Source organism: Sciurus vulgaris (assembly GCF_902686455.1).
Source record: "Sciurus vulgaris genome assembly, chromosome: 12".
Taxonomy (NCBI): Eukaryota; Metazoa; Chordata; class Mammalia; order Rodentia; family Sciuridae; genus Sciurus; species Sciurus vulgaris.
Window position 1 is genome coordinate 58,342,593 of NC_136473.1, and position 20,749 is coordinate 58,363,341.

The 20,749-nt window shown below is 49.5% G+C and overlaps 1 long non-coding RNA gene across 1 annotated transcript; it reads left to right on the forward strand.

Moving 5' to 3' along the window:
* The first annotated feature begins 1,878 nt into the window (after positions 1–1,878).
* On the forward strand, positions 1,879–3,052 carry LOC306641580. The gene is made up of 2 exons (XR_013758204.1): positions 1,879–1,935; positions 2,878–3,052. It is a non-coding gene; the product is annotated as an uncharacterized lncRNA (long non-coding RNA).
* The last annotated feature ends 17,697 nt before the right edge of the window (positions 3,053–20,749 follow it).

Below are 20,749 nucleotides of genomic sequence, written 5' to 3' on the forward strand. Positions count from 1 at the left end.
TGCACCACCACACCCAGCAGTGAGGTGGGCCTTTCAGAACTGGTTGCTGTTCTTCTGTTTTAACCCTTCCTGGTTCTCAGCAGTGAACACTGGTGGACTGACAAGTATTCACATGACCTTCCTCCCAGGTGCAATTGCCTCTGTGGGAGCCATCAAAGGAGTCAGGGTCCCTCCTTCCACTTCAGGCTGAAAGACACCAGCTATTCCTTCTGCTCACAGACAAGCCCCAGCCCAGGGGTCTACCAAACATTTGCAGAGGATGGAAAGAGGGCTTACTGTAATACTCGGTTGTCTTATTTTTTTCATGGGGATTGAACTCAGGGTCTCAAGCACTCTAAGCCAGTATTCTACCACTGGTCAGCAGCCCCCTCCCCACCCACTTTCCCTTTAATTGTGAGACAAGGTTTAGCTAAAGTTGCTGGCCTCCAACTTGCAATCCTCCTGCCTTGAGTATCTGGGATTCCAGGCATGCACCATGGCACCCAGCTCACTGTCACTTTTGACTGTTAGCATCAGTGCTTATTTCATCCAGCCTCTGCCCCACCCTCACAGGGGCCACTTAAACGTGCCCTTACTACTTTCTGGGACCCTGCTGTGCTTTGAATGATGGTGTCTCTTCCAAAATTCATGTGGAAACTTAATCCCCAATGCAACAGTTAAGAGGTGAGGCTTTTGAGAGTCATAATGAATGGGATTAAAAAGAGCTCTAGGTTTCTTTCCTTCTCTCTCAATATTGTAGAATACGTTTTTTTTTTTTTTTTTTTTTTTTTTTTTTTTTTTTTTTTTTTACAGTGCTGGGGATGAAACCCAGGGCCCAAGTGCACTATCACTGACCTACACCCCTAGCCCTGGAGCAGTCCAAGTAAGGACTTCCTCCCTTCCCAAGTAAGGACACAGCACGCCTGCTCTCTGGATGCAGCAACAAGGTGCCGTCTTGATAGTGGGAAACAGGTCCTCCCGACACCTAACCCATGGTGTCTTAATATTGAACTTACCAGCCTCCAAACCCGTGAAAATAAATTTCTGTTGTTTACAAATTACCCATTTTGTTACAGCAGCACAAACAGACTAACAGCCCCTCTGCCAGCCTTTAAGCCCTCCTCAGCTTCATCTCCACCTGGCCAACCCCCTTTGCAACCACACAAGCTGGTCTTCCGGCAGGTCCTCTTGCCCTGTAACCCACTCTAAACTCCTGCTGCAGGCTCAAACCATCCCGTTGGATCTTCATTATCTTTGCCCAGCCTACACAGCTCAGGTCCCACGCCATCATGCAACAAGATACTTAGATATTTTCGGAGCACCTACTTTGTGCCAGCTTCTGGAGAGTGAAGTCAAACAGAGGACCTGCTAAGGGCTCCCCAGTCCCAGAGCCAGCTCCCCTTCCTCTGAAGTCTCCCAGGGGCACTTGCTCAGCACCCTTTATAGCTACCTTCTGCAGCTGTCCGCTAGTTGCCTCGCTGCTGCCTGAACTGCGGAGCAAGGCCCAAGCTGTGCGCCTGCGCGAATTCTGCCTCGCGGTTGTCGCTGGCCTCACAGAAGTGCCTGGCCAACAGCTAGGAGCTGGGACGAACGCATAAGGAGCACTATAAGTGACACTCTCCTCAGATTATACAGTCCAGAAAGCGGCGCCTATGATGGATTCCATAAACAGAGGCGATTTGAAAAACCAGGGAATTCATTCGCTAGGCCAGCGACCGGGGCGGCCCTTTCCTAACCTCCTGCCTTGGGCCTTCCAAGGAATGGCGCGGAGGCTGCGGGAGGGCGCAGGAAGCCCAGGAGGTCTGAAGAGGCCTGGGGCGCCCGCCGGGCCCCAGCAGATCTGAGTTCGGTCCTTGATGTGACTTTCAGTCAGTTCTTTCGACTCCTGGGCCACTGACGCCAGCCGCTGTCCAGCCGCTGTTCTCCTCGGGGACCGACCCTGCGAAGAGGCGCGGGGTCTGTGCCTGGCGCTCCCCCGGGGCCCTCGGGCTGGGCTGGGCAGGGCGGGGCGGCCGAACAAAGCGGCGCGCGGGGCCCGGGAGCCTTGGCGTCCGGGGCGGAGGGTACTCGTTGCCCCAGCCGGGTGGAATCCAGAGGCTGCGCTCCCAACCCGCGGGCTCCTCGGGAACACAGCTACGCGACGCCACAACAATAGCCACCATTTCCGTTCCGCATGGCTGTCCCCGTCCGCTCCTGCCCCGGGCACGAGCCGCGAGGGCACTCCTTCCCCAAAGGGCCAGGTGTCCCCAGTGGTTTCACAGAAGTTAGGTTTTACCACACATATACTTCCTTTTTGTAAGTAAGGAAACGCCGCAGCGAGCCCCAGTGGCCCCAGCGCGCAGAGTCCCCGGACCGCTGTCACCCCCATCCGCTGCGGGGCTAGAGATTTCGCGGTCCCGGGTGCCGCGCGTGGTGGCCACCAGAGGGCGCGCGAGCGCCATCACCTGGCCTTCCCGCGCCCCAGCCCGCTGCCACCTGGCGGAGCGCGGGACCCAAGTCTGATGCGGATGTCAGCGGTGGGCCAGCCACCTGCTGCACTGGTGGGGTAGGTTGACTGTCGTACTGTCCCTCTTCCGGACGTGAGTCAACAGGCCACCAGCCTGCGAACCGAGCTGGGTCACTGTATGACCTTAGGACACTTGCTGGTCGTCCTCCTGCCTCGGTCTTCCGCCTATGGACCCTACAGCGAGCACTTCCCGCACAATGGGTGAGATGCCGCCCGCTTACCTGACTGATCATGAGGGAGAAAGCGGCTCTGTTACCTTCGGAAGTCCCCCAGTAGGACTTAGAGCTTAGAATTCCCAGGTGCACCTATCTCCCACATTGATTTTTGTCACTATTCGATACATCATGAAAAACTTTGCTTTAAACTTTCAGTGAAAGATCTTTTCCACCCAGGAGACAAGCAGAAGCTGATGGTCTTCTTTAAAACAGGGATAATTTGAAATGAGATGTTCCTCAAGGAGTAAGTTGTAGGCAAATCACTTTTGTAATTAGAGTACATATTATAATAGTACAGATAATTTGATATATGAATCCTTTTGTAAATTAAATTCTTCCTTGGAAAAAATGGCTATGGGGCTGCTATAACTTGTCTAAGCGTCCCGTAAAGGCTCATGTATTAAACACTTGGTCCCAGGCTTGGGGCCGTAGGAAGGTGGTGGAACTTTTAAGAGATGGGACCTAGCCAGAGGCAATGGCCCCACACCTGAAATTCCAGGGACTCAGGGATTCCAAGCTGAACACCAGCATCATCAACTCAGCGAGTCCCAGTCTCAAATAAAAAATGAAAAATAAAAGGGGTTGGGAATGTAGCTCAGTGGTAAAGGACCCTGGGTTCAATTCAAAAGCAAAAACAAAAAAAGATGTGGGGCCTACTGGGATAACTTTAGGTGACTGGGGGCTGTCCTTGAAGGGAATAATGAGACCCAGCTCCCACTTTCTTTTTCTTTTGCTTTCCCACCAAGAGGTGAGCAGGTTTGCTCTACCACATGATTGCTCATGTTGTGCCACCAGAGGCCTCAAGTAATAGGACTGAGGGATCAAGGACTGAAACCTCCAACACTGGAGCCAAAATAAACCTCTTCTTTGTAATAAATTGATTATCTTAGGTATTTATTATAGTAATGGAAAACTGACTAACACAAAGGTCAAGGGTAGATATGATTGCGCCAGACTTACCTGATAGATATCTAAAACATTCTGTATGGAAAGACCCTCTGAACCTTGTTTTTTTCCATTCCTTCTGCATCCAGCCCAAACAGGAATTCAGATTCAGGGCTGTGCGGCCTGCACCTGGGCCCCTTTCTGCCTCAGTTTCCCCTCTTGCACCCCCACCTCCTAAGGCAGATTCTTTGGTTGTTTTCCATGTTTCATCTGGACAACTCAGGTTCATTGGGCCTTCCAGGTTGTCTCTGTTCAGAATGGGTGTTCCTTGTGAAGACTCTGGCTTTGCTCATCCTGCCTGGCTTGGGGACACCATCCCATTTCTTACTCTCACCCACACATGCTCACAGCATTACTGAACTCAGTGCAGCATCTCTCTGGGCACTGGGGGATAAATGAAAAGACATCACAGCTCCAGGATTCCAAGGGACGTCTGGATGGTATCTTGGCTCACCAGCCTGAGCCCAACATAACCACTCAAGCCTTGCCTTTCTCTGGGCCCCTTGGTGCTGGGTAGGAATCTGTAAGTAGATACTACTGCTCACTCACTGTTTTTAAATCTCTGAACTTTGTGAATTTTTCATTGAATCCAAAAAGCCAGTGGAACACACACAGGCTCACCCCTTGTTTTTTTTGTTTTTTTTTTTTGTTTGTTTGTTTTGTTTTGTTTTTTTGGTGGTGCCGGGAATTGAACCCAAGGCCTTGTGCATGCAAAGCAAGCACTCTACCAACTGAGCTGTTCCCCACCCTCTCACCCTTTATTTACTGAAGAAGAGTCAGAAGTCACTGTTGAGGTTTGGCAGGGCCCTCTTCACTCCCATTTAGGAAACCTCCCCCTCCCTGGTGCCCCAGCCTACCCTGGGGTGATACACAGGCCCACCTGGAGGAGGGTGGGGGTGGAACCCTGGGAAGCCTGTTAAGAGGGCTGCCAGCCCTGGGGTCTCAGGTGGGAACCACCCAACTGCCCTACCTGTCTTCCCTACCACCCCAGATCCCTGCAACCTGGAGGCTCAGAGCCCATTGAAGAGAGATGGATCCTATCCACCGTGTGCATGGGCAGAAAGTCCCTCATGCAACAGATTTCTTTATAATTTTTAATTTATTCTTCATTTGTTCCATCCATAGTCCCTGACACTTATTTTGAATTAGGCTGTCTAGCAGGGGTGAGCTAAGCTGGAGACATAAAGAGATTTTTATAGGACCTTTTATTTTTTGATACTGGGGATTGAACTCAGGGGCTCTCTGTCACTGAGCTCCATCCCCAGTCCTTTTTTATTTCTTGAGACAGTTTTCCCAAGTTGCCCAGGCTGGCCTTGAGCTTGTGATCCTTCTGCTTCGGCCTCCCAAGTAGCTGGGATTACAGGGGTACCCACAACCATTCCGAGCTAGGACTTTTTATGGTGCTTCTTACTTCCTAATCCTGGGGTGAAGGACTCTGTCTTCACCATTTATACACTACGTGACCCGAGGCAAGTCGCTGAACCTCTCTGAGATTCAGTGTCCTCATCAGTAAAGTGGGACCAAGAGTGATTTACCTAGAAATCTCCCCTGAGAGTCTTGGCCATGAGGCTAAGAAGGATTCCAGGGGAACTTTCTCTGGTCATAACCCAAAGATAGCCTGGGCTCAGGGGACTGTGGAGATAGCCCAGACCCTCTGCCCTGAAGCTGTTGATTTCTCCTCCACCTTCCCTCATCCACCTAGGACTCTGAGTGCTCTGGGCTTCCTCACTTGTCCTCTCCCTATTGTCTGGCAATGTCCAAAGATATGTTCCTGTGTGGCTGGTAACTGAGTATTGAGGCTCACTGAGGACTCCTTTCTGGGCCAGAAACAGATATTCCACGAGGAGAGGAAGCTCTCCTGGCCACTCAAGTCAGGAGGCTCCATTCATGTTCTGGCTCTGTCACTCACCATCCACGAGGGCCTGCTCTGGAAGGTGTCTCAGGCCTCCTCACACCTCCCTGCAGTCAGCAGAACTTGTTATGTTTTATCCAGGCCCTAAATTTCTTCCTTTAGAACTATACCCAGGAAACCACACATATATGCCCTTTCACACCAGGAGGGTCTAACTATCCCCATGCCCTGGGCCATCTACCAACCAGTGTACTCCAATCAGTCACCAGGGACTCAGGCCTCAAGAATTTGCCCTTTGGCTGGGTGCAGTGGTGTATGCCTGTAATCCCAGCAATTTAGGAGGCTCAGAAAGGAGGAACATGAGTTGGAGGCGAGCCTCAGCAACTTGGCAAGACCCTCAACAACTCAGCGAGACCATATCTCAAAATAAAAAATAAAAAGGGTTGGGGATATAGCTCAGTGGTACAGCAGCCCTGGGTTCAATCTCTAGTACCAAAAAAAAAGAGGTTCGTATCTTTAAGTAAAAGCTGGTTCTCCATCTCCTCACTTCTCCATCCCCCCTTTTTCCTTCTTCTCCCCTCTTCTACCCAGTGGGCAGCACCCCAAGGTCAGAGGGAGGCAGACACCACAAATACCCTCCACAGCCAGGGCAGTCATAATTGATGAACCTAGACAGAGGCCACCCCAGGCAAGGAGCTGGATTGGCTCACCACCACTTTCGTTGCCACAATTCACCTCTCCGTTAGTGTCAGGGTTTCCTTCATGAATCTACCTGACAGCTGCTGCCACCCTCAAGATGGGACAAGCCTCTGCCAGAACAGGTTACCTGACTAGGGAGAATCCTCACCCAACTCCCCTTCCTGACCCAACTTCCCCAAGCACCAACTCCACCATAGTACAACTGCCATTTGTTCTCAACCCAAATGGCAAAAGAGGACGCCATACACGTGGGACAGATTTAGGTCCTATATGATGCGGGGAGTCAGACCAAGTACAGATTTCCCAATACCTGAGGTCCCTGATTGGCCTGAGGGCAGGCTGAGCAGAGCTGTGGGGCTCTCTGGGAGGATGAGGCTCAAGACCCCTTGAGGCCCAAGAAAGGCAAGTGGCTTCTCTGCTCTCAGGGAGACAGATGAGCAAGAGGCAGCCAACACCTGTCCCTACCACTTAGTCAGAGCCAAGAGACCCACCCTTTGCTCCTGGTCTCTCTCCAGCCCTTAGGCCCAGTTCAGCTGTGCTCTCCTCTGGCCTTGGCTTATGGTCATCTGCACAGTCCTGCCTCCAGGGCTGGGGATGGAGGTGCCCCATTATCCCACCTCAGGGAAATGTCTGCCACACACCTGGGAACTGAAACTGCTCAACTGGAACACAGAAGAGTATCTGGTGCCACAGACCAAGCTGAGCCAGAGTGCTGGGGCCTGGGGATGGGAGGGCCTTTGTCTTTGAATACACTTTGCCCTTTCTCATTTATTTACTTAGGAGAGAGGGTCTCACTATGTTGTCCAGGCTGGCCTTGAGCTCCCAGGCTCAAGTCATCCTCCTGCCTCCACCTCTCAAGTAGCTGGGACTATAGGGATGCACCACTGTGTTTTGCTCCCTTAGGCCCCTTTTAAATTTTGAACTATTGGACTGAGGGTAGAGCTCGTGGGTACAGTGCATGCCCAGCCTGTGTGAGACCCTGGGGGGTTCCATTCCCAGAACCACAAAGGGAAAAAAAATGTGAACTGTGTGAATGTCCTCTATCTAACGCATACCTAAGAGGAAGCTTTATAAACATATAAAGGGAAAAAATCACAACAGAGTAACATACAAATCTTTCAGAAATTCCGCCAATGAAAGAACCAAACTGTGAATGTCCAGGTGGAATTCCGCGGTGACCAGTCACTAGTTTACTGGGGGGAACACAAGGGAAAACTGGGGCACTCCTCCATCCTGCAGGGCCCATGCTCTGCCCACCAACATCCCCGCCCCTGCTCCAGCCCTCTGTTCCATTGGAATCAACCTTCTGTCTTGCTCAGGGTGGCTAGGACATTGCCAGAGTCAACCATCTCCCATCCCCCCCTACCTGTTTCTTGTAGTTTTGAACTGGGTCTATTTCTCCTTTCTCGAGGTCCCTACCAATGCACTGCTAAGGAGGAACAGGAGGAGAAGGGAGAGGCTATGTGGGACGGCCTGGGAGCAGGAAGGCCCCCATGTTCCTCTCAGCACCTCAGCAGTGGAGCTCAGGTTCCTGGGCTATGCCTGACATCCAAGTACAGGCCCTGGTAATAAGGAACCAAACTCTGGTGACAAATGGCCTAGCTCTTTGGCTAGTGGAGAAGAGGGTAGAGACTTTCTTATCGGAGGGTAAACTCCTTCCCATTCTCAGGGGTTCAGAAGGCTGCACACGTGCACAAGTCTGCATCACACTCAGGAGAGAGAAGGCCCTGGCTCTGCACACATCCTCACACCTTGCATGCTTGCAGAGGAGACACAGAAGAGCCCAGCAGAAAGCAAAAGCTGGGTCACCCTTGTAAAATGCTTGGGTTTTGAATGCATTCCCTCCAGTCTACACACAGATACATTCACAAAGGGTGCAGACCTTACTGGCTCAAAAGGTTTCTGCTCGGGCTGGGATTGTGGCTCAGTGTCAGGCACTGGGTTTGATTCTCATCACTGCATATAAATAAAATAAAGGTACATTGCCAACTTAAAAATATATATATCTAAAAAAAAAAAAAAAAAAAATGCTTCTGATCAACTTCTGACCAGTCACTAGCTCACAAGGATGGTCCCTAGGCTTAAAATAAACACTAGAAGCTGAGCATCGTGGCGCATGCCTATAATCCCAGCAGCTCAGGAGGCTGAGGCAGGAGGGTTTCCAGTTCAAAGCCAGCCTCAGCAATTTAGTGAGGCATTAAGCAACTCACTGTGACCCTGTATCTAAATAAAAATATAAAACGGGCTAGGGATGTGGTTCAGTGGTTAAGCACCCCTGGGTTCAATTCCTGGTACCAAAAAAAAAAAAGATAACAAAAATAAACAGTAGAAGGATAAAAACTGAGCAGAGTTATCAGTAACCATTGTGAGGTGTGGAAGACAGACTCCATAGAATTTGTCCAAGCTGGCCACTAAACAAACAAAATACAACAACAGTGTTGCAGGTAGGGAATCAAAGGTGCTACAAGATATTATCTAAAATGGCCAATGTTCAACAACAACAATGACAAAGTCATTAGGCCTGCAAACAGGAAAGTATGACCCATAATTTGGAAAAGAGCAGTCAGTAGAAACTCACTGAGGGGGTCTACATGTTGGACTTTGTCTCTCTCCTGTTCCAATTTCCTGGGAGGAGACTCTGATTGGACCAGGGGCCTGTCCTTCAACTTATCAGCTGTGGGGAAGGTAGGGGTGGGAATTAGCAGAGAATATCTGTGATACCACACCAGGTGGAATCTAGCGCTTTGAACCTCTGTGGATGAAGATCAGTCCCCAGAGAAAAGAAATTGGTGCCAGTCTATGTAGATATTCCCAAAGGTTGTCACCCCTCTTTCTTTCTGAAAAGATAAATAGTGATGCCCCCAGGAATCCAAACGTACTCAGATTTATTCTCTCCTATCAGAAGGAGGACATTATCATCTGATAGCCATTTCTTAAGCTGGTGCTTTGTTCCTCCCTCTGAAGGTGCTGTGTAGCGTGCAAAGGGGGAGGGGCAGTAGAAGAGGGCTCCTAGCCCTAGGCTCCCTTTTAGTTACCCTGTCTCAGAGGTGGTGCCATCATTCTATTTAATGTAAATTACACTCACAGAAATGGTCATTGGCGCGTCCCTTTTCTTCCCTCTGACTGGGTTTCTGCCCATGATCAAGACGGGGCTGTATGACCAGGACATGGATGGGAGCCCTGACAACACTCAGGGTGGGCCCTGTGTGAAACGCAATTCCAAAGTCCCAAGGAGAAGACAAAAGAACCAGGAACAAGAAAAATAAAAGGTATTAAAATAGGCTTAGCTACTTTGGGGTTTTCCTTTGTATTTATTTTTAGCAAGGATTGTGTGCCTAACTCTGCATTAAAATAGCTGATGCTACCAGTCATTGTTCCAGGCCCTTGCACACTGCAGCCTGGCAGGCTTTCTGCAGCCAAAAGTGAAGGCAGCTGGCAGGGCCTGGCCCACCCAAGCAGAGCAGCAGGCATTTATTTCATGGACCCCCCTCATTGAACCCTCCTGGGCCTGAATGCAAACAGAAGCAGGGTGCTTTGGGTAAGGCTCACAGGCAGGGAAAGCTCAGAGGAGGCTGCCATGCTTGAAGACTTAAGCCTTCAAAATCATCTCCTGCTGATGGTAGCTGATGGAAGGCTGAAATTTTTGTGCTAGATGGCCATGCCAGGCAGCCCAGGCAGACTGATGCCCTGACCAGCTCTCCTCACACTCCAACAGGGACTTTCCTCTGAACATTTTCCCTCGGAGAGGGGGTTAGGAAGGACTTGCTAACTGGAAGTCCTACCTTAAAATGTCTGATTTCTGTCATGTCCTCCCCTCTAACCCACTGGCCAGGGTTGTGCAGGCCTCCTGGGAGGAACACATGTGTCTGGGAGTAAGATGGTAGAAAGGGGAAGGGCCAAGAAAGGAATGGACCTTGGAGGCCTGAGGGGAGGTTCATGAGACAAACTTTTCCTTTCCAAATCTTGGCTTTGATGCCAGTGACCTCCATGCAGAGCTGGACAGAGTCCCTGAGCAGAGTGGGGCTGATAATCCCAAGCAGGAAGGTTGCCATAGTGTCTACAACCAACTCTAGAATACTAGGGAAGAGACAGTGTGATGTCTCTGTGTGTGATGACTCCAATTTCTACCCTGGGGACAATTATCATTTGAAGCATCTTAATCAGGAACCAACATTCCAGATGTGGCTATGTCAACTGCTTCAAATATCTTTATCAAAATATGCACCTGAGGGGTGCCAAAAATGCAAGATCTTTGGCAAAATGATTGATGTTTCAGACGTGACAGACTAGAAAGCCTGAGCAGGCACTTCTGCATGGGAATGAAGGGGATTATGAAATTCTGGCAAGCTCCCAGGTCTCCAGTTCCATATGTTTTTGTGGTCTCCATTAGGGGATCCTTCTTTTGGCTGATACTGCAAGATGAATACAGTTACATTTTCTTCCAAGGGACCATTTCTTGCAAGACGTTTGTCTTACTCTAACCCGGCGACCTGTTAGGTAGCGGTACTATGACCTGAGCATGTGACCTAACTTCTCTGAGCTCCATTTCCGCTTCAGTCTTTTGGAGATATGTCAGCCTTGCAAGGTGGTGGTAAGGAGCAAACTTTGAAACGTCGAGTTTCTGTTGCAGCTCCCTTTGGTTGTGAGGCTGGAGCAAGGTCAGAACCAGCGTCTTGACTTCAGGACCCTGGCCTCACCATTCCCCGCTGCTCCGGGTATGCTCCTTCCTCGCCGGGATGCGCCTTTCCTTCCTTCCCGCTCCCGGACTTCTGGTAGCCAAACGCCCCTCTCTATATGGCTGCCTCCTCCGTACCTCTGCGGGAAGCTCGGAGCTGGCAGCTTCGCGCTCAGGTTCGTCGCAGCCTGGGTGTCCGCTTGTCTACCCCAGCGCGTCGTTCCCAAGGGAAGCCACCCGGTTTGGCGCCGGCGGCCGGCTCCCACAGAGGCGGAGAGTGGGTATGTCTGGGAGTCCCGGGGGTTGCCCTCCGCCCGGCGCCTCAGGCCGGCCAGGGACAGTCAGCCGTGAGCGCAGCTGCTGCAGGTTCCACTCTGTCCTGCAGCTTTGAACTTGGCCCTCCCCCCACCCCCAGCATTGAAAGCAGCTGCCAGGAACTGAAATATTAATAGGTACAAACTTCCTGGAAAGATTTTCGTCTTCAAGATAGATGACTCCGCCTTGTCCACCGAAATAAATAAATAAAGGTCAGCTCCGGGGACAGGCGGCCGGGGAGCCAGGACCTGCTGGATTGGCTCGCAGCGACGCTTTCCCGCGGGACCTTCAGCTTTCTCGCGGGTCACCGACTTTGGGTGGGAGCTGCGGGCTCGACGCCGCAGGGAAGGGGCCAAAAGTCTCCTTTGTAAGCGGAGCCCGGGCACGCGCCGGCAGCGGGGACGCCCCAAGCGCTCGCGCAACCGGGCACGCGCACACCCTGCTCCTCCCAGCCCCGCCTGCGGCGGCTCCTCCTCCGCAACAAAGCCCCGCGGGCCCTTGGCGCTCCGCGCATCTGTCACTTAAGATCCTCAAAACAAACCCCCACCTGGCATCGAGAGAGCGCTTTGCTTTTCAGAGTTCTTCGGCATTGCCCTCTCCCGGGATCCCTGGGCGGGCAGTTGTACCGGCGGAGGCCAGCGGGTCTCTCCAGCCCGCCTCTTCCCTGCTCCCAGCGCCCCGCGAGGGTACAGACCAGGGAGACCCACTCCACTCCCCGCCTTCCTCGGACGCTGCGGAGCCAGCACCGCTCCCACCTTGCAAACAGCCAGGCTCCAGTGCCTGCGCACGACTCTCACGCTCCCCATCTCCGGCTTCAGGCTTCAGAAAAGAGCATCTGTCCCTGGATTTGCTTCAACTTTTCTCCCTACCTAGAAGTCATCATTCGTTCATTTAAAATATTTATTGAGCGCCTAATAGGTTCCAGGCAGTATTCTATACACTGGAGACGCAACAGCTAAAAAGGAACACAAAAATCCCAGCCCTGCCGGAGCTTATTTTGAAATGGTAAAGACTGGACAATATACCTAAAATGTAGAGTATGGGAGACAGTGATGAAAGCTCAAAGGAACTGAAGCAGGGAAGGTCATTGTGAGGACTTGGGCTTCTCGCCTGGGTGAGAAGTGAGTCATGCAGGGTTCTGAGCAGAGGAGAGACCCCGTCTGACTTTTTTTTTTTTTGAAAAGCAGCACTCTGGGCCGGTGAGCAGACTGCAGGGACAGGAACAGAAGTAGTGACATCATTCAGGAGGCTCTTACAGTAATCCCAGGAAAGACACTGAGGCTGGACTGGATCGGTGGCAGCAGAAGTGATGGGGGAAGGGTGGGATTCTGGGAATATTTGGAGGAAAGGGCGACAGGATCTATTACCAGGCCAGCTGTGAGAGGGGAGAGAGAGAATGTGTCAAGACTAGCATGAAGGTTTTGGCCTGAGCAACAGGAAGAAACCATTAAATTAGGTGGAGGAAACTTGCCTTGCTTGTTAGGCAGGTGGGGATGGGACGCTCAGGAGCGGTTCCCAACGTGTGAAGTTTGAGACACCCATTAGACATCCAAGTGGAGGGTTGACTGGTTAGACAGGTCTGCAGTGCAGAGACACAGCTGGGGATAAATACCAGCGAGGCAGCAGTACACACTTGCTGGTATTGAAAGCCAGCTGTGCCTGAGATCAGCTAGTTCTGTGCTATCCACTATGATAGCCACTAACCAGACCCATGTGGCTAATTGAACCCTTGGCCTTAGTAGAAATTGGGTAGTTGGAGAACTAAAAATTTAATTTTAATTAATTTAATTGAAAAAAAACTGATATTTGATTCAGTTATTAAATTTCTTCTGAGGGGGGGAGGGTACAGTGATTGAACCCAGGGATGCTTAACTACTGAGCCACATCCCCAGCCCTTTTTATATTTTATTTAGAGACAGGGTCTCTCTGAGTTGCTTAGGGCTCGCTAAATTGAGGCTAGCTTTGAACTTGTGATCCTTCTGCTTCAGCCTCCTGAGCCTCTGAGATTACAAGCGTGTGCCACAGTGCCTGGCAGTTATTAAAATTTTTAAGTGTGCTTGGAACAATTAGGTATGTACATTTACTTTTTCAATTGCAGAGTTTATGAAATCTAAAAACAGGTAAAATATTTTGATGAAAATTTTTAGAGTCCAAATTGAGATAGTGTGAAAACACACTGGATTTCAAAAAATTAACACAAAAATGTAAAGTATCTCCTTAATAAATTTTATATTGATCACATGTATAAATGATGCTTATTACTTATAAGGGGTTAAGTAAAATGTTATTAAAATTAATTTTACTGTTTCTTTTTTCTTTTTGGTACCAGAGATTGAACTCAGGGGCACTTAACCACTGAGCCACATCTCCAGACCTTTTTTGTATTTTATTTTGAGACAGGACCTCACTGAGTTGCTTAGCACCTTGCTTTTGCTGAGGCTGACTTTGAACTCTCGATCCTCCTACCTCAGCCTCCAGAGCTGCCAGGATTACAGGCTGTAGCCACTTCAGTGGCTTTACTGTTTCTTTTTAAACCACCCAACCCCCATCCCAGGTGCTGGGGATTGAACTCAGGACCTCAGCTGTGAAGACTGTACCCCTGCACTACACACCCAGCCCTCTGTAATCCCAATACTTGGGAGGCTGAGGCAGGAGGATCACTTGAGCCAGGTATTTAAGGACAGCCTGGGCAACATAGTGAAACCCTGTCTCAAAAGAAAAAAATATATATACATAAATACATACACACGCGCGCACACGTGCACACACACACACACACACACACACACACACATATATAAGAACTTTTAGCGCTGTGGTTGTGGCTCAATGGTAGAGCTCTTGCCTAGTATGTGTGAAGCACTGGGTTTGATCCTCAGCACCATATAAAATAAAAGTAATGAATGAATGAAAGGTATTGTGTCCATCTACAACTAAATTTTTTTTTAAATACACATATGGTGCACATTAAATTTTTATCAGATAGTACCAATCTAGGGAGGAAGTGCATCTAGAGAAGAGAAGGGGACCACAGTTCCAGTCTCAGGGTTCTCCATTATGGAAGCCAATGAGATGGGGAAGAATCAGAATGAGCTGAGATTCCTGGAAAGGAACAGAGACGTAGAAAGAAAATTAGGTAGGTGTGTTGTCGCAGAAAGGCCTAGGTTCCTAGTGAGAGGGTTCCTAGCGGGAGGGAGTGGTCATCTGGTTAGATGTTCCTGCAAGGTCAAGTACAAAGAACAGAGAATGGGCATTGGTTTAGCAATGGGGAGGTCACTGATGATGTTGGCAAGAGCAGTTTTGGAGGAACAGTGGGGGCCAAGCCTGATTGGAGTAAGTTCAAGAAATAACAGTAGGGGACTCACGGAGAGCCCGTTAGCAGAGTTTTGCTATGATTTGTGAAGAGAAGGGGAGCTGGAATGGAAAGTGATACAGAGTAGTTCTTTTATTTTTTTTTCTATATACTTTTTTTAGTTGTTGGTGAATCTTTATTTTATTCATTTATTTATATATGGTGCTGAGAACTGAACCCAGTGCCTCACATATACTAGGCAAGCGCTTCTACCACTGAGCCACAACCTCCACCCAAAGAGTAGTTCTTTGATAGCCAGGAGAAAGGGCTGCATATGTCCCTAATGATGGGGGTGGCAGGTGGAGAGGAGAGAGTGCCTGAAGACCTGAGTGGGCTGGATGGCATGGATGGCACACACAGGGAGGGCAGGGGCCTTTGCTGAGGCTGGGAAGGTTTGTCCAGAGGGTTGCACTCCTTGCAACCTCCACAGGACCTGTCTCTCCTCAGGACCCAAGTGACCTCCAGTCCTGTCTTCCCTTGTATCCATAGTTGGGAGCAGATGGTTACTGAGCCCTCTTAGGTGAAACCTCTACGTTCTAATTAGCTCTGTTCTGAGTGCCCCTCTGTGTCAATGCTGAGTACTTAGATTTGTGCCTTCTCCCTTTTTTGTCACCTTCTTTCTAAAATGAGGTCCTGGAGTACTGGACCAAAACCTCTTCTGTTCCTTCCCTCAGAGCCCAGTGCAGTGAATTGAGGCCTTAACCTATTATTTCCTGTGGGAAGCCATCCTTATCTAGCAGAATCAGACGAAGTTGAGCCACAGGACACAGAGGCCTGACTTCTCAGAGGTCTGTCCCAGATTGCCAGGGAATATATGGCACTGTGGGAGTGGTTCCTTGCCTGGTTATATGATAGTTTCCCTGAGAAAATGGCTCCCCTAACTCCACTCATCCAGTTCATCACAGAAGCACCTCCTCCCGGTCTTGGCCCCCTTTACCTGTGTGTCTATAAATAAAAGAATGGTGGGCTACTCCATGTTGTTAGAGGCCAGATCTGGTATGGCCCGACCCATCATGTGCCCCTCTCATTTAAAAAAAGTATTGGCTCTTGTGTGTTTATTGATTAGACAAGTTTATGGGTAATTGATTGGTTTATAGCCGACATCATCCTCCAGCAGTTAGGCCTTTTCTCATCCACATGGGATGTGGCAGAAACCCCCACAATTCCCCAAGTGTGTTTTGCAGGTACAGGTCAGGGAGGTCAAACTCCTCCTTGATCCCATGTGCATGTGGGAATTTGGCTTGGGGAAGGCCTGCAGCAGCAAAATATGTTTAGGTACTTTTCCTAAATAGCTTGACCCTGGATCCTTAAAATCAGAATGCTGGGCTGGGGGTGTAGACTAGTGGTAGAGCATGTGCTTGGCATGCAGGAGGCCCTGGGTTCAATACCTAGCACCCGTAGAACATGGGAAAGAAGAATGCAAATTACAACGCACGTTAGGGCTGGTTACTAACTTGATCTTCCAAAAGGATTCTTCTCTTTGAAATGGCTCTTTGGGACCTTGTTTTTGCTTTTGTTTTTTGTACTAGAGATTTAACCCGAGAGTGCTTTATCACTGAGCTACATCCCAGTCCTTTTTATTTTTTATTTTGAGATAGGGTTTCGCTAAGTCGTTGAGGCTGACTTGAATTTGTGATCCTCCTGCCTCAGTCTCTCTTGTCACTGAGATTTACAGGTGCACCACCACGTGTAATGGCTCTTTGGGACTTTTAAGTGTTGTTTACTGGTCACTACCCAACTGACTGAGGAGTGAAACAATAGACAAACTTAAAATAACCCTGGTTAGGCTTCACCACCTACTGAATATTGAATGTCAAATTAACTCTAAAATTCATAAAGTAAACCAATAGGGAACTATGACTACATTGGTAAAAATCTGGTTTGCACAGGAAAACGTTGGTTAGGACCAAGTATCCTCTCTCAGTCTGGAAGTCAATGAATGAAAAATTTATTTGACAAGTAACATTTTAGGAAGATAATTCTTTTGTGAAACAAAGTCAACTTGAATCCAGTTATGTGTGTCTGTCTGTTATATAAAGAGTCCTGAGGCAGGACTTGTAGGGTTGGATAGTGCTGTGGTCTGAATGTCAGTGTCCCCACAAATTTCTATGTTGAAATCTTAATCCCTAAAGGATGGGATTATGAGATGAGGCCTTTGGGAGGGGATTAAGTCAGAAAGCTGGTGCCCTCCTGATTGGGATTAGTGCCCTCATAAAGAAATCCCAGAGAGCTAGCTAGTTCCTTTTGCCGTTTGAGGACTCAGTGAAAAGGTGAGGAAGTGAGCCCTTGCTGAATCACCAGACACTGAATCTGCCAGTACCTTGACCTTGGACTACCTTGGTTCCAGAACAGTGAGAAATAAATGTTATAAGCTACCCAGTTTGTGGCCTTCAATTATAACAGCCCCAACAGATCAAGACAGATGGCAATTCCATGGTCACAGGAACCCAGGCTCTGCCATTATTAGCTTATGGCTTTCATTGTCAAGTTCCTGTTATAGAGACAAGATGGCTACGGTTGCTCTAACCATCACCTCTGAGTCCTGAGAAGGAAAAGGGGGTAAGAGTTAGCTGAGAAGTTCTAGAAATCACTACTTGGCCTGTTGAATTAGCCCCATTTAAAGGACTTTTCCAGATGTCCCACCCAGTGACTTTCACTTACATCTCCTTAGCAACCCTTATCTGCAAGAGAGACTGGGAAATGTAGATGTTTAGCCCTGCCACCATCATCAGGACAAGGATAAGTTACCAGGGGGAAAATGCAGGTGGCTATTGATAGGCCACTGGCAAATTCTGTCCCTGAGGCGAATTCTGTGTTCTGCCTTCTTTGGAACCTGGAGAATGGGTCTAAGATGAACTTGAGCTCTCAGAACCTCTATGTAATTCTGAGGGGCGGGGGCAGAACCAGGGTGGCACTGTGGCTTTAGGCCTGGAGATGGGGGGCATTTCTGGAAGCCAGGCAACCCTTAAAAGGAGTGGAGACTGAAACAGTGGTGAGTAATCCAGGTGAGGGAGAGGGGCTGCCTGGCTGGGTGTCTCTGGAACAAAATGCCAGCAGGAGACACCACTGAGAAGGGGCCTGAGTGACCTGGGGCAAGCCCATGCTGAGGCCCCATTCTTGTCTCCAGAATCAGGAGTGCCTTGCTACTTGGCTTCTGTCATCATGTCCTGCAGCAGAAAGACCTGAGAACATAAAGATGCTCTCCCCATGCCAAGAGTGCTGAACCCTACATGAGCCCATGTCATAGGTAGATAGCTACCTTACCCCATTTTACAGATGTGAAAACTTGCTCAGCCATATTCCTGGCATTTTTCTAGATTGGCAGCTCTAGGATTTTGAGCCAAGATCTTGGGGCTCCTGGTGCAGCAGGATGCTGACAGACGTGGGGCAGGAGTCTGGGGATAGTGGCAGGAGATGGGTAGGTGGCTGGCCTCTCTGCCTTTGTTTCTGGTGTCTCTGGGACCTGAGGCTGAGGAGGCAGCAGCAGCTCTCCCCAGCTGTGAGGGGCAGGGTGTGCTAGATCTCACCCTCTGTTCTTCCCAGGATGCTCACCTCCCTTCCAAATGGGCTGTTTTCAAAGTATCTCACCCAAGTCCTCAGCAGTACATCTCTGGCACTGATGCTGCATGACCCCACTCTTGGGCTCCCTGGGGAGGGTGGTTGGGAGGCTGCTCCTCAGTACCTGTCTCTCCCTCCTCTTCCCCTGTTCCCCATGGCTTTACCTTTCTCATTTCACTCATGGCCCTGCTGCCTCACAGTGTCAAGCAGGGTCCCACTTGGCCCCATGGGCCCTTTAGGGGACACCTGATGCATTCTGCCAGCTCCTCCTGCTGCTACTGCCTGTTCTCAATTAGAATTCCCTAAAGAGAATTTGATAGGCTCAGCTCATGCTTTCCCACCAGGAGCACCATTGCCCAGACCACAGACTGGTTCATCTGGAGCCAGTCACCTGTGCCTGGGAGAGGAAGTGGGGTCCCTTCAATAGGGAGCTGTGGGGCTGGGCACAGACTTGTTGGATACTGTGGGGAGAGAGGAAGTAAATGAAGTATCTTTATGGGTAAGGTGATATTTGAGCTGAATCAGGAAGAATGGATTGGGGGAGTCCATAGAGCAGAGATGAGGTAGAACTTTCCAGAAGGAGTAAAGGGCATAAAGCAGATGTTCGCAGAGCAGCAGGAAGTCTTATATGGCTGGAGAAGGAAATGAGACAGTTTGCTGAAGCCAGACTGGATAGGGACTGTATGTTGTAGGAGTGGAGGTAACAGTGGGGTTGGGCAACAGGGGGAAAGTTATGAGACTGATATCATTGGAGCTCTCCTCTGGGAATCAGGGAACAGATGGAGGGAGGGGGCAACTAGGAAAGTACCTATACCTTTCCCTGCATCCTTTGTTGTCCATCTTCCTATGTCCAGGAAGAAGCCAATCTGCTCTCTGATCTTGTGCTCAATAAGTTGAAAAGACACTAGCTAGTCCATTGAGTATGTGTGGGCTTTTCCACCTCTTCGAAGCCCTGGCCCCTGGTCAATGGGCTAGTGTTGACCAATCAGTATGACAGGAAGTAATCAGTGTCACTTCTGGATTAAAAGGTATAAGTGCTCTAAGCCCTGTCTTCCTGTGCCACAGTGATTGGGGATTATCTAGATAGTGGTTTTTCTTATAGCCTGGGTCCTGAGACATTGGGTGGAACAGAGACCTACTTTTCCAAAATCTCCTTCTCCTACTACATTAGGTGTGTAACATGAATGAGAGAAATATTATATTGTGTGAAGTTGTTGGGTTCTAGACTGACTTAGTGCAGCAGAACCTAGCTCAACCTGACTAATAGACCAGCTGAGTGAAGCTCCCCTTTCAGGAACATGTCCCTCATACACATATGCACAGAGAAGGGCTGGGGGGATGGGCAGAATTAGGACAGGGTCAGGACTTAGACACCTGAGGAAGAAATTGACTGGGTCCTCTTAAAATACAAGGGCTCACTATTGCTGGAAAGCCACTGCTGGGTGAGCCTGCATTGCCTGGGCAACCATACCTTCACAGTGGGGCCAGGAGGCACCTGCCTATGAGGGTCAGCCACTGGCCACAGCAAGTGAATTTTGTCTGATACACCAGTGATTCCATTCAGGAAGGTGTGAGCCTGGGTTCATAAGACAATAGATTACTCCCTGAGCTTAGTCTTGCTTCTTCCTTCCCAAAGCTCTGGGCTGGATGAGCTTGGTCACATTACTTCCCCATTATGAACTTAAGATCCAGATACCTCATGGACTTTTTGTGGTCATTTGCAACTTGGCCTATTCCTCTCCATTTGGCTCCTTCATCCAGGGTCTGCAGCAGATTCCCCAGGACTGTCCTCCCAACCCCTGTTAGGCTCATGCCTCTAGTCTATGGCCTGTGCCATTTATTCTGCATAGCTAGAATACCCCTCAAATGTTACTGATCCTGAGTCTCTTCCTTTGTCTGGCCCTGACCTCAACTCTTGAGCCATCAAGTCACTCTAGCTTCCTTGGCCTCAGGTCCCTGCCAAAAGTCCTCCTGCCTTGGGCTGGGGATATAACTCAGTTGGCAGAGTGCTTGCCTCACATGCACAAGGCCCTGGGTTCAATCCCCAGCATCACCAAAAAAAAAGTTCCCCTGTCTCTCTAAGGTGCAGAGGAGGGGTAGTCTCCTCCCTAAATCCTGTGCCAGGCACAGTGCTGGGTGCTGCATTCAGAAGTGAGCAAGATGAACACAGTCTTTGCCCTCCTTTAGCTGACTGTTATGGGGGCAGTTAATCAGACAAATGAATCTAGAAATCTTGAGTGAAAGGAAAACAGGGTGGAAGGTTCTGTTGGGGATGTGGGGTGGGGGTTGCTAGGGTAGTTCTCTTCTAGGAGATGATTTTTAAATTGAGGGCTCCTTGGGTGTGGGTGGTCCTCTGTGGGCAGGGGCCCTGATATTGGCAGCAGGCAGCAGAAGAGTGCTGACCCAAGTCCTGAGCAAAGGTGAGAGAGAATGGAATTAAGACTCTAAACTGCAGAGCCCTGCAAAACCCAAGGCCTTCTCTTTTCCCAGCATTATCCTCTCCTGTTTTTCCTTTCCCCCCTTCCTGTTTTCCCTCCAGTCCCACCTCTTCTCTTTATTTTTTAATTTTTATTTATTTATTTATTTTGGTACTAGGGATTGAACCCAGGGACACTTAACCAGTGAGCCACATCCCTAGCCCTTTTTATTTTTT